Genomic DNA, 12,926 nt, shown 5'->3' on the forward strand with positions numbered 1-12,926 from the left:
GCCCATTCCATCGGCCTCTCTCTCTGCAGCCCTTAACATCAGCTGCTGTCTCTGGCCCCCAACAACGGCCCCAACACTCTCCCCAACATTGGCCCATTCCATCGGCCTTTACCCATAGCCCTTACCACCGGCTTCTGTCTCTAGCCCATGTCACCGGCCCCAACAATGGCCCATTCCATTGGCCTCTCTCTCTGCAGCCCTTAACATCGGCTGCTGTCTCTGGCCCCCAACAACGGCCCCAACATTGGCCCATTCCATCGGCCTTTACCCATAGCCCTTAACACCGGCTACTGTCTCTAGCCCATGTCACCGGCCCCAACAATGGCCCATTCCATCGGCCTGTCTCTCTGCAGCCCTTAACATCGGCTGCTGTCTCTGGCCCCCAACAACGGCCCCAACACTCTCCCCAACATTGGCCCATTCCATCGGCCTTTACCCATAGCCCTTACCACCGGCTTCTGTCTCTAGCCCATGTCACCGGCCCCAACAATGGCCCATTCCATCGGCCTCTGTCTGCAGCCCTTAACATCGGCTGCTGTCTCTGGCCCCCACCAACGGCCCCAACACTGTTCCCAACATTGGCCCATTCCATCGGCCTTTACCCATAGCCCTTACCACCGGCTTCTGACTCTAGCCCATGTCACCGGCCCCAACAATGGCCCATTCCATCGGCCTCTGTCTGCAGCCCTTAACATCGGCTGCTGTCTCTGGCCCCCACCAACGGCCCCAACACTGTTCCCAACATTGGCCCATTCCATCGGCCTTTACCCATAGCAACGGCCCCAACACTGGCCCATATCATCGGCCTTTACCCATAGCCCTTACCACCGGCTTCTGTCTCTAGCCCATGTCACCGGCCCCAACAATGGCCCATTCCATCGGCCTCTGTCTGCAGCCCTTAACATCGGCTGCTGTCTCTGGCCCCCACCAACGGCCCCAACACTGTTCCCAACATTGGCCCATTCCATCGGCCTTTACCCATAGCCCTTAACACCGGCTACTGTCTCTAGCCCATGTCACCGGCCCCAACAATGGCCCATTCCATCGGCCTCTGTCTGCAGCCCTTAACATCGGCTGCTGTCTCTCGCCCCCACAACGGCCCCAACACTGTCCCCAACATTGGCCCATTCCATCGGCCTTTACCCATAGCCCTTACCACCGACTTCTGTCTCTAGCCCATGTCACCGGCCCCAACAATGGCCCATTCCATCGGCCTCTGTCTGCAGCCCTTAACATCGGCTGCTGTCTCTGGCCCCCACCAACGGCCCCAACACTGTTCCCAACATTGGCCCATTCCATCGGCCTTTACCCATAGCAACGGCCCCAACACTGGCCCATATCATCGGCCTTTACCCATAGCCCTTACCACCGGCTTCTGTCTCTAGCCCATGTCACCGGCCCCAACAATGGCCCATTCCATCGGCCTCTGTCTGCAGCCCTTAACATCGGCTGCTGTCTCTGGCCCCCACCAACGGCCCCAACACTGTTCCCAACATTGGCCCATTCCATCGGCCTTTACCCATAGCCCTTAACACCGGCTACTGTCTCTAGCCCATGTCACCGGCCCCAACAATGGCCCATTCCATCGGCCTCTGTCTGCAGCCCTTAACATCGGCTGCTGTCTCTCGCCCCCACAACGGCCCCAACACTGTCCCCAACATTGGCCCATTCCATCGGCCTTTACCCATAGCCCTTACCACCGACTTCTGTCTCTAGCCCATGTCACCGGCCCCAACAATGGCCCATTCCATCGGCCTCTGTCTGCAGCCCTTAACATCGGCTGCTGTCTCTGGCCCCCAACAACGGCCCCAACACTGCACCCAACATTGGCCCATTCCATTGGCCTTTACACATAGCCCTTAACACCGGCTACTGTCTCTAGCCCATGTCACCGGCCCCAACAATGGCCCATTCCATCGGCCTCTGTCTGCAGCCCTTAACATCGGCTGCTGACTCTGGCCCCCAACAACGGCCCCAACACTGTCCCCAACAACGGCCCCAACATTGGCCCATTCCATCGGCCTTTACCCATAGCCCTTAACACCGGCTACTGTCTCTAGCCCATGTCACCGGCCCCAACAGTGGCCCATTCCATCGGCCTCTGTCTGCAGCCCTTAACATCGGCTGCTGTCTCTGGCCCCACCACTGGCCCTCTGTTTCCATTCATATTCACAGGCAACTGTCTCTGGTCATCACCACAGCTCCAACACTGGCTTATTCAATTAGCCTTTGCCTGCAGAGATCACTTGCTGTTATCTCTGTCTCTTGCCCCTGGCCCTAACATTTTGCGTTATTAGCTGCTGTCTCTGGCCCTCGCCACTGGCATCTGTTTCCTGTCTGTGACCTTCACTAACGGCCATTTAAATTGACCTTAACTTATACTTACCCTTTCTTCCTGCCCCAAAATCTATCCCTTACACTATAGTACATAACACACCATACCTCAATTATCTTTTTTCACTGTGGCATTTTAAATAGTATTCAGCTAAGGCCTCAACATTAGACTATATTTACCACTACACATAATACATTAGTGATCCAGGGCCTAGTCCGACTGCCATATTGGAGTCAGGAAGGAATTTTTTCCCATTCTGAGGCACATTTCACACTGCCTCAGAGGGGGTTTTTCGCCTTCTTCTGGATCAGCTTTAAATAAATAGCAATTAGGTGAATGAAAAGTTGAGCTAATAATAGAGTTTTAAACATTAACTACTATACAGGTATAAGATCTATTTTCTGCAGAGCTTCAAAATTTGGGATTATCATTTGTCAGTTCTATATAAATGAGAAGGAAAGTCTTTTTAGCTTGGACGTGCCTGATGAAAAAGAAAGTCTTTTTTGCTTGAGAGGACCAGAAGTTAAGCACCCCTAAGTGATTATATTTACTTTCCTTATACCCTGGGCCGGTGCTCCTATCTGCAGAAAACTTACACCGACCAAGGGATCTGCCAGTGAGCACCATGAATCCTCTTTGCTTCTTATTTCTTCTCGCGGCTGTGCATCCATAGTAGAGTAAAAAGCCAAATTTGAACAAAAAGCCGGCTATTTCAGTCTACTGTGCATGTGTCTGCCCTGGGAAATTTGTTGAATGAAGAAGCGAAGACAATCGATCCATGGTGATAGGAGCACCAGCCCAGGGGATCAGGTAAATAAATACAATCACTTGGGGGTGCCTAACTTTTGGCACCCCCAAGTTAAAAAGTCTTTCCTTCTTCTTTAAACATCCAGTCATTTTTTAAAATATTTGTCTCTGTAATAATTAGTGTTTTGTATTTAATGGGAATATGGATTTATTCTAATGTTTGTTCTGGATAATAGATCCGTTACCTGTATTACAATATAGACAATTTAGCAGGATAGGATGAGATGAAAATATTTCAAAAGTAATATGGCAGAAGAACCTAAAACCATAGTATTCATAGCAAAAATATATATTGCCTGAAAATACAATTTTAATTCCCCTTATTGAAAAAGACAATTTTAATTCCCCTACCAGAATAATCATTGTATTCATTATTTGATTTAATTTAAATTCTTCATTTATAAAACTAATAAAGACTCTCTATAAAATATATAAGTGCTTGGTCATTATTTGTTCTCAAAACAAGTCATGGATGTAAAACGAATGTGCTGAAAAACTGGGCTAATTTTTATGGCAAAAAGTGTAAAATGAATGTTATATTTATGAAGGTGCATCAGGTAAAATACTGGTGAGATCCCTTTGTGCATACATTATATATATAAAGGTTCTGTTGTGCCTATACCTGAGTTATGCCACAATTATTGCCATTATACACTGTAATGGACCGTGTGATGTATGCAGAAGCCAATGGTATGAAAAGGGACATGGTAAGTAACACGGTGCCCATACACAGACTGACACATATGTTTACAGCATTTTTCTCCAAGCAGTCTGTGTAGAAGAAATAGCAATCACTACTATGCATAAGGGGCAACAAAGGTTCCAACTGGGCCTTATCAGATTTACAAACAAGCCTGACAAATGAAGCAGCCCTTCCAGTTTGAGGTTTGACTGATGTATCAGATGCAGCTGATGGGCACCACTTGGGGGCATCTGCTTTGTCTGTTAAGCCAACCTCTGTCCCTTCCTTACTAGGGAAGATAGAAGAGCAGGATGTGGGTCTGGGCCAGTGGGGCCCACAAGAGCCAGGGGCCCACCGCGCCAGTCCGACCCTGATGGCTTTTATATTTGTAACTTTGTTGAGAGTCAAAGGCAGCCCTGACCAAATATGGTGCAAGGGGGGGGGGTGCTAGAAGGTAAGACTCCACCCCAGTCATGACCATATCACTGTAGACAAATGTTGATGAATTGTAGGTACAATATTGGTGAGTGGAGACTGTAAGGAAAATGGCACAAAGGCACTTTACTGAACCTGTTCTTTTACCCCAGCATTTTGTCATTGGGTGTAAAGTGTTTTTTTTTAATTTAAATCTAGTTATAGATTTTACTTATTTATCTGAACTACTCTAGTATGTCACCTACACTGAAGACCCTTTGCCACAAGGCAAGTGGGCCTTTGTGCTGCTATTGGTGCTTTTGACCTGTTCTGTTATTTCTATTTCTCCAAGGAATTCCTCCCAAGGATCCGCTATTCTATGGCAAGAAACCACTCACACTTATTCTGGTTTGAGACTAAATGTAAATCTGATGTGCTTAATTAGTAAGGGTTCTTAATCAAAACAGATTCAGCCTTTGCTGGTGTGAAAATGATTCCAGTGAATGTTGCCTGTTTAATGAGAGAGGCAGCCATAGCCATCCTTAGTTTTCATTCTCCTGCTGCTAATGAAGCTGTCTCTGTACCTCCTGTCATGTCCTATACCAACAAGTGCAGCTCCACGAGTGCCAAGACACCTACAGAAGCTCACTAAGTGCTTAGGGATCATCTACTGAGACACTGTTTAGTTATTTGTTGTACACATTATTTAATACGATAGGCTCTAGAGGAAAGTCATTGTGACACTTTTGTACTCATTGAGGTATGTCCAATATTTTGTTAGGCATTTGACTGTAGTTTCAACTAGTCTATGGGAATTGCTATATCCAAGAGATGCAGTATGGCAGCAGAGGTCAATGTTATATGTAAATAGTAAGCTGTCTGTTTAGAGCAGTGGTCCCTAACCAGTAGCTCATGAGCAACATGTTGCTCCCCAACTCCTTGGATGTTGAGCCCAGTGGTCTCAAAGCAGGTGCTTATATTTGAATTATATTTTTGAATTATTTGGTTGAATAAAAACCATGTTTACTGCCAAACAGAGCCTCCTGTAGACTGCCAGTTCACATAGGGGCTACGAATAGCCAATCACAGCTCTTATGTGTCACCTCCCAGGAACATTTTTCATGCTTGTGTTGCTCCCTAACTCTTTTTACAATTGAATGTGGACCCCTGGTTTAGAGGATTACTCTAAATATTAGAATTTCCACTGTACCATCTCCACAGTCTGGGGAACAAACTTTTTGTTTCAACTCCACATATCTGCAGTCTATTAGGAACACACACCTGGCTGTGGCCCATTATAGCTAAGGATAAAATAATTATCTCCAAGATATTGTGCCCTGGAATAACACTGCAGAAATAGCAGAAACTGCCGCATGTATTTGAAGTGGAATATTTATTGGGTAACATACACAAAGAAGCAGGCACAAATGATTGATAACTGAGCATTCATCGTACAATGAATAAAATCTGAACATTTATGGCTAGATTAAAACGTTCCTTACCCAATAGACCATGCTTTATTTGTGTGTATTCAAGGTTATTCTATGGGTGAAGGATCAGGAATAAAGTCTGGAGGTTTGTCCGAGTGCCAGTGTTTAATTATTTTTTAATCAAATCTTCAAATGTTGGCCAATGATTTCATTTTTTTTTTAATTTCACTATTCTTTACTGAAGATGTTTAATGAAAAACAATTGTTTCTTTGCTTATCTTAAATTGTTACAAAAATATCCAAGTACAGCTGCTGACTGTTGTGGCCTCTGCCCAAAAGCCTGTTATTTAAATTAAGTTTCAGAAACTTTGTATCTTTTTCTAGAGCCAGTGCAGAAGGTTAAAGAGAAAGTCGGGACATTTCAGTAAGAAACACAGGTTTACATGTTGATCTGTAAAAAAATCCGGGATTGTCCCGGAGAAAACAGGACAGTTGGGAGGTATGATATTGTATTTTTTGATGCTGTAGAGGCCTGAACATAGAAGCCTAATTGCCTATGAAGTTATTTAGGCAGTTGATTTGCTACAAGCTCCAATAAATACAGTATATACTTAGGCATTGGGGTGATACTGTGGCCTATAAATTCAGGCAGCTGCATATACACTACAACGGACTCAAATTTGTCTGATAGGATCTAGATACCAGAGGGAACAGAAACTCTCATAGTTTGGAAGAATCCATTGGTAATAACTATTCAAAGCAAAGACATCTGTTTATATCGAATATGGGGTGGGAATATGGCAAGGCTTTGTAAAACATATTTTTGTATGTTATTTGTAACAGAAAAAGATTCCGCACTGAATAAAATATTAGCTTTCATTTTCTCAAATATCAAACTTGGGTTATAGTCAAATAATATAAGTAAGGTGCTTACAGGTCCTAATCAACTATTTATCCATTGCATAGGACTAATGAGAGCAGTGTAACGACACTCAACTCCCCCCGTCCCCAAGCTGATCAGTTCAAACCAGTTTCTACTTCACTATCTGAGCCCTAAAATGTAGGCTTGACTAGATACAATGAAACCAGTAACAATACAAAGATGAATACACTACCACTCTTTTCCATTCTCTGAACTCCACCACCCCCTGGTAAAATTTCCAGTAAGCAATCTGCCTACTAAACATTTCTAAACCTCTTTACAGTACACCAATGGCAGCTTCCAAACCGCCGCCTCAGTGGACTTGTTCCTGAGCAACAAAAAAATCCCCTCCTAATTAAATATTCAGGAGAGAATTTAGTTCTAGCAAGTTGAGGGAGATACGGTGCTACCCACACTAAGGAGGTAATGTAAAACGTTCAAATTATGAATTTTTTTAACAAATCGCGTTATTTTCCTCCAAAACGTATGAATTCAAATGATGCTGTAAAACAACTTGCATATGCAACATTTATTGAGCGCAAAAAAAAAAAGTAAAACTTCTCCATCCAAAAGCTAAACACTGACACAAATGCAAATGTGGAATCTATAGAATATTTGGTTAGAGGTGTGTTTTTTTCCCATAGGTTGCATTGGAGCTATTGGTGTCAATTTTGGGTGAATTGATGCTTTTAATGTTAATTGCTGATTATAGAAGATGAATGGTGGATATTGGCATTGCTAGATGTGTGAAGGATACTGGATTATTATCTAGTGAGCCTTGTTCTTTACTAAGGTCTGTGTGTATTCTTCATGTTATGTAGCTTTGATCTTTTTCTAATGAAATATCTTTAAATGGCAGATCTCTCATTTAATTTAGAAAAAAACCCTTTAATTTAGAAAAACCCTTTAATTTAGAAAAAGCGACCCTTACTCATTCCTTTGCTCCTGCAGTGACACTTTTTTTTGTAAACAAATGTGCCTCTGTTTTTGGGATTCCCTTAAAAGGAGCACTTTTTAATGTTCACAGCTTGTTTTTAAGATGTTCTCCAGCACTATACAAATCCCAGCAAGCCATAAAAAAAATGTCGGTCTTCAGCTTTCCAGTGAATGTGTTTCTAGTAGTGTGACTGGGCAATGGCACACGAGATGTTTAAAAACAGACTCCCCCCCACCCCCCAGTGCTCACTAGTAGCCGGTCACTTTCCATTGGCTTTTTATTCACGGAACCATTGATTTCCGTGGGGAAAAAAACTGACTCCTGGTTAATGGAGGACATTATGGTGACTACAATGAAACTGGCTAGTGTGCTGTTTGCCTGATAGTTGTTTACTTCTCAGTTTGTGTTTGCTGGTGCCAATGCTATGTACATGTACTTAAACTCAAACATCTGTCAGTATAAAGAGGTTCCCAATAATACATATTCTCATCATGGCCATGTGCCATTGTATTAGTTGCAGTCTATTCATTGATATTAGTCACTTTGCACTTACTATTTCTCATAGGTGTTTTTCTGAGTTGAGAAGAGCAGTCTCCTGTATCTCAGCACCTGCCTTTGTCAGGGTAATATACTTTGCACTTTTCAATGTTTCTACAGAACCCCTTCCAGCACCATTTCAGCCTTCCAGGCATCTTTATTTTAGGGATTTGATCAGTGGTTTTTAACCTTAGCTCCCCAGATGTTGCTGGATCACAACTCCCAGCATGCTTTAAACAATATTCATATGTTGGAGGGAGTTCATAGAATCCAAGTTTAAGAAACTGACCTAGAAGAAAGCAAAAAAAGATACTCTGGGTATGTCTACGGCCAGAGAAATAATTTTTATTTATGCAGCCGCTTAGATTGTTATTGCAAGTTCATCTGCCCTTTCATCCAGCTAAGCTTAGAAGGGAAATCACTCCAGTCTTATCACCAGTTGCTTTTTTATATTTGTATTTTTCTTACCCTAAATCCTGTTAATATGGTGTAATTATTAATATAAATATTTTTTGTTTTAATGCTTTTATGTGATTCATGTGTGACAAACCCTTTTCCCTCCCGCCTTGCCATTTCATGTTGCACTGTGTAAAAATGAAATAAATCCACTTTTTGCCACCTCTCCCTGTACTATAGCTATAGAGGAGCGCACACAACTCTTTTTCAATGTGTTTCTCAAAGCAGATTAGGTAGGGATGGGACAGATGGAACAGCAACACTCTTGAGTCGATGTATTGAGCCCAATGGCGCTGCTTTTTTGCTTTTTTAATGTGCAATATCCTACACTAGTTTTTGTTCAACCCCTTTATTATTGGTTTCCCATCCATAACGTATCCTCAGTCTGTTGTACACTACTATATATGTGTGTGTAATACATATATATTGACATTTCCATGCTGCCATATTCCTTCCTTTCTCCCAAGTTCATTCTAAGCAAATTCAGAAAGGAGGGGAGAGGCTACAAGGAAAGTTACCTCAGAAGCGTTTTTCCTCCAGTGTGGGAACACAGGCTGCCTTACTACACGCCATAACATTCGAATGTTGCTTTATGATGAAACATATCTTTATGATGGTGTTGCTTATCTATGTTCTAGAACTTAGTATTGGTTATGGAAGTGGTAAGTGTTTGGAAGGTTTGCTTTGTTTGTTTGCAGTGCGAGTTCATGGTGGTGGTGTAATTATATTACAATATTTCTGCTGCACTGCACCCCCTCCTTTATTATTGATGGCCTCTGATATAGCTGAAGCTGCTGTAGCTCAGTCTAATGGATATTTATGGAATATTCTGTACAGTGAGGGGACCAAGGATGCATTATTATTACCTCTTCTGTTTACCTACAAATACACACAATGCCCCATTCTGGCTTGCCTCCAGTTCTTTAGCCATATTGGTATGGGTGGGGGTTTAATGACCTGTTCCCCTTTTGGGTTTACTTTGTGAGATTATTAAGGCCCCTTGTACTACGAGGGTATAAAACAGTGCATTTTCCACTCACTATTCTTTATACACTGTTCTCTTCTTGGTATCTGGGCGCTGAGTTGTTTTGAATTTTTTTTTTAACTAATTGCTTTTCCACCTTGTCTCTTTGTGCTGACCCCTGCTCCTATTACCTAAATGCACACTGGAATTTGATTTTCATATTGTGCTCCTCTAATTAAACTATTTGAAATTTGGAATAAATTTTGTTCCTATAACACTGTCTCCTTTCTATTTAATTTTTTTTCTTGTTTTCAGTTATTTTGAATTGTGTTATCTGAGCTTTCTTCGGTGTGTACTCGTGGACGCACATCCCGTGTCTGTCCAGCTACTTAAATACAGATGGACATTGGTTATCTGAAAGTGACATGGTGTGATCTCCAGATGATCTGCACATTTTCACAGAAATGCTAATCATTTTTCTCTTAGGGACAGTGGCTTATGGGGCCTTCAATACCTACTACTTTTTGAGTGAAAAAGTGTTGGTCAAGGCCCAGAATTCCCACCAGCCACTTCCCACTCTGTATAATACACTGGGTGTGGATTTATTAACACTGGAAACATGCATCACCGTGGATGTTGTCCATAGCAACCAATCGGATATTTGCTTTTGGTTTTCTAACTTGTAGGTGACTGTTCAAATCGAATTGCTGATATTTTGATATGGGCAAGATCACCAGTGATGTTTGTCTCCAATGTTAATAAATAGGCCTCTTGATGAGAGGAGTATATTGATTATTATTACTTAAAATTAGTGATGGGTGACTCTTGCCCTCTTCGCAGAAAATTCATGAAACGTAGACAAATTCACCTAATGCATTGGTCTATGGGTGACCAACAAATTTTGCTCATCACTACTCACTCACTCACTACCCTTGAAAGAACCATGTAATAGGACATACAGTAGCTATTATGAAAATAATTTTAGTGTGATTTATGCCATTTAGGTCTACCTATTATTTTTTCAATATTTTATGTGATTACGTTTCTAATAACTGCTATAACATCATTTGCTCACTCTACTAAAGCATTGCTGTCAGTGAACATATTTGCATGGAACGTCTGGATGTTGGTCAGAATAAAGTGAAATTGTTCGTATCTTTGGGAACAGCAGAATAGAAGGGAAGGATAGATAATAATTAGTCGGCAATTATCAAGAGTATAATGAAAAGGGGGAGGCTTGTTCAAGATGAAGAGAAATCTGACGGGGTGAAGGCAAGCACAAGGCCAGACCTAAAAGAAGAGTTTACTTGGCAAATGCATTTTATAGCTTTTTAACAAAAGTTTAAATCCAGGTATGGGATCTGTTAACCAGAATGCTCAAGACCTGGGGCTTTCCAGATAACAGATATTTCAATTTGTATCTTTATCCCTTAAGTCTAATAGAGAATCATCTAAACATTAAATAAACCCAATAGGCTGGTTTTGCTTCTAATAAGGATTTTTTATATATTAGTTTGGATAAAATACGTGGTACAGTTTTATTGTTGCAGAGAAAAAGAAAGTTGTTTTTAAAAATTTGGAAGACTGCATTTCTGTAATTTGGAGCTTACTAATGGGTTTCGGGATAAGGGATCCCATACCTGTACTTTATATAGCACTGGCACTATTCTGCAGCTCATTGCAGAGATTGCTTACATAATACGGTTAGTTTACCAGGATCCAGTTAGCCTGTTGGAGTGTTTAGGAAATACACACAGACATGGGGAGAATATATAAATGGCATGCAGGCAGTGGCCAAGCTGAGATCAAATTCAGGACCCTAGCAAGTCACAAGTGCTTCCCACTGAACGATGCTTTCATGTCAATGAATAACTTTTCCATGTTTTTTGTTTATTTGAGCGGGTGGGATTGTTTTCTTTCTTGGTGTTTTCATTGTTTTATTTTGGCATAATACTATATTTTTTTTATTTTGATCTGATAGTTTTCCTGGCAATGTACAGAAATGCATTAACTGTACCAACAACTGCTTTATGTCAAACATCCACCGGGTGTCACTGTGACACCACTAGCACAAGGACAACACATACTTTATTCATATGGTGCTGCCGTACAATTACACATTGAATTGGAGCCAGATTCAGCAGGAGCCAATTCAGCCGGTTTGTTTTTATAGGTGTCAGAACCCACACAGAACCCCACAGTGTGAAAATAAAGCTATTTTAATAAATCAAGGCTGCATTGCCAGTCACTGCTATACCATACAGTAGTGCATTACATAAATAGATATATAAACAATGACATTCATATATGTTGAAGGGGAAAATGAGCGCTGTGAAAATATTACAACAATTACAAATTATGATGAAGATTTAGAGTGATACACACACAAGAGTAAGGCAAAAAGGTACAGTACAGGTATGGACCTGTTATTCAGGCTAGCTCTGCTTCCAATAAGGATTCATTATTATTCCTTATAACAGATCCCATACCTGTATTATTTGTTTCTGGATAACAGAGCCCATACCTGTATTATTTGGATTCCCCATAACAGATCCCATACCTGTATGTTCAGTAATAATGAGTGATTGCTAAGGGTTATGGCACAGGTTTGCTAATGGAGAGGAAAGCCTAGCAGATCCCCAGATCCCAAGGTCTGTACTTTACTGACTGTGTCTAATCCCCTATACCAGAAGCATCTCATAATATCAGAGGCACATATGGATTCCATCTATTTTGGAGGTTGCCTGGTACTTCCGGGGAGGGGGGGAGGGGTATATAGACATTAATGGCAAACGGCATATGTCAATTAAAACAACAATATTTCATAAAGGTTTAAGAACTTTTCAAAGATTACCTCTTTTTATCAGCAAAATCAATTTACAGTAATGTGCGGTCTCCTAGATTTATCCATATGATCAGGAAGTCCTGCTTTATGGTGCACACACACATGCCCATTTTCCAGTTCATTTACCCACCAGTAATGGATGATGTTGAATACACTGGGAACTGTCTTCATCTCTGATAAATGGTTTAAAGATTGGTTTGAATCCTGGGAGAAATTAAATTGGGCAGAACATAAGACTTTATTAAAGTTGAGAAATAATAGCAGACTCCCTGGTGGAGACTGTAGGGGAATTTGAGGAGAGTCTGGAGTCTTGACTGGAGTCATTTTAACTTCTGATACATTGTGCATATCTTGAAAGCACGCGTATCCAGCGCTATATAAATAAATGATGATGATTGTGCCTATAGTCAGGCAAACTGAGAAGGCAGGACAGAGAGCTGCTACAAGTAAGCAGAAGGATAAGTTGGCCATACACACGCCAATATAATTGTATAAAATTTCATTTGCAGGACATACAATTGTCCGTCAATTAATGGGCAGGACATCTGGAATATATGGATAACATTATTATTACTTTAATTATAATTATTGAAGTTC

General features: G+C 41.6%; 1 protein-coding gene across 1 annotated transcript in view; it reads left to right on the plus strand.

Annotated features, from left to right (window-relative positions):
• gna11.S (guanine nucleotide binding protein (G protein), alpha 11 (Gq class) S homeolog) overlaps positions 1-9,759 on the plus strand; it is a 62,378-nt gene extending 52,619 nt beyond the window's left edge. Inside the window, exon 8 of the mRNA XM_041573344.1 lies at positions 7,235-9,759. The gene's annotated coding sequence lies outside the window, so the exon portion shown is untranslated. The remainder of the gene's footprint in view (positions 1-7,234) is intronic.
• The last annotated feature ends 3,167 nt before the right edge of the window (positions 9,760-12,926 follow it).

The sequence above is a fragment of the Xenopus laevis genome, chromosome 1S (assembly GCF_017654675.1).
Source record: "Xenopus laevis strain J_2021 chromosome 1S, Xenopus_laevis_v10.1, whole genome shotgun sequence".
NCBI classification, from domain to species: Eukaryota; Metazoa; Chordata; class Amphibia; order Anura; family Pipidae; genus Xenopus; species Xenopus laevis.